The sequence below is a fragment of the Apus apus genome, chromosome 2 (assembly GCF_020740795.1).
Source record: "Apus apus isolate bApuApu2 chromosome 2, bApuApu2.pri.cur, whole genome shotgun sequence".
Taxonomy (NCBI): domain Eukaryota; kingdom Metazoa; phylum Chordata; class Aves; order Apodiformes; family Apodidae; genus Apus; species Apus apus.
This window is the reverse complement of record NC_067283.1, coordinates 26,430,299-26,431,804: the sequence shown is the minus strand read 5'-3', so window position 1 is coordinate 26,431,804 and position 1,506 is coordinate 26,430,299.

Below are 1,506 nucleotides of genomic sequence, written 5' to 3'. Positions count from 1 at the left end.
CTTACTGAAACCTCTCAGTGGTACCATGGAGCTTGTGAACTCTCCAGCTATGGCCAGGAGTGGCCATATTTTGACATAAACTTGCACACTCTTTTTACTTAAGAATATATGATGAGTAAGGTCGTATGTTCCTACAGCCTTCTTTACTTCATGGTTATGTGCCTGTCCTTTTTGATTTTTTTGAAGCAGTCAAGTATACTTTGACATGGGAGATGAGTACAGAGTATGGTGATTAGGTACTGATGTGTAAAGGTAAGATTTCCTACTCACAGTGAACTTCCCTTTACTGAGGTAAAATATGATAAGCTGTGGTTAGAAGTAAAATATGATAAAATCATACTGAGACTCTGGAGGAGTGAACTTTTTCTGACACGGACCTAATGTCTGATTCCATTAGTAAATAAGAGAGTAGTTGCCAAAGGATGATTTAATACATAGTAAGCCTGTGTTTGGGCTGGCTATTGAACAGTCTCCCCAAAAGAGACAGGGGCTGTAGTGTGGGAGAGGCTGTTTATTTCTGTAGTTCCTCAGCCACCTTCCCAGGGACAGCCAAGCACATACATCACCTGCATGATGCCTGTCATGGTTCCTCGTTTAGGAATTTTGGGGTCTGTTGTTTTTATTTACATATGAGATACTTACAAACCTATATAGACATTGTAGTTGACATAAAGGCTGCGATTAGGAAAGTCTTAGAAAGTTTTGAATGAGCCTGCCTCTTTTGTGCCGGTAATGCGCAAGACTGTTAGTATTTTGAATTTAATAATTTTAATTCATTTTACTTAATTTTAAAACAGTAAATTGATTTTTTTTTTTTTATTTAGAAACCTTGAAAGAGGAGAGAAAGCACTGAGGAGGACAAAGCAGAGAGGTGGTTTATGCTTGCAGGTTGGTGGGGGGCATTGGCTAGATGAGGTGTTAGATAAAGAGGGTCTCTGCATGCTGCTTTCCAGGAGCTGTTTGTGGTATTTTATGTTCTCCTCCTTGCAGTGCCACCTTCCAGCTTTGAGTTGCCAGGAAACTCTTGCGATATGAAAAAGCTAGCTGGGCAGCTAGTTTTTCCTGCGCTGTATGTTCATCTCTGGATTTGTACAGTGTCCTGTCAGCTGCAGCAGATGCCAGCAGTACCCCAGAGCCCCACCCAACCGTTGTGCTTTTCCCACACGAGCAGGTTGGGGCTGGCCCTGCTTTGCTCGGCAGCTTTGCCCCTTGCACTGGCTCTGAGCAAGACAACAGGCAGACACGTTTCCTCTGGTGGGACAAAAAAAAAGAGTTTGCCAAAGTTTGATTTCGGATCAAGAGGTTCCTTGGAGGGATGATTTTTCAATTTCATTTTTCCAGCCAGCAGATGGCAGCCACTGTTAGTGTGTCGGCACAGACAGCTCTCCATCCTCCTCTCCATCCTGCTCTCCTTGTGCTGCTAGCCTATTCCTGCAGACACTTGCTAGTAGCCTTTGTGTGTGAGCTTCGTGGAAGGAATTTCATAAGTACTGGATTAGAATGAGG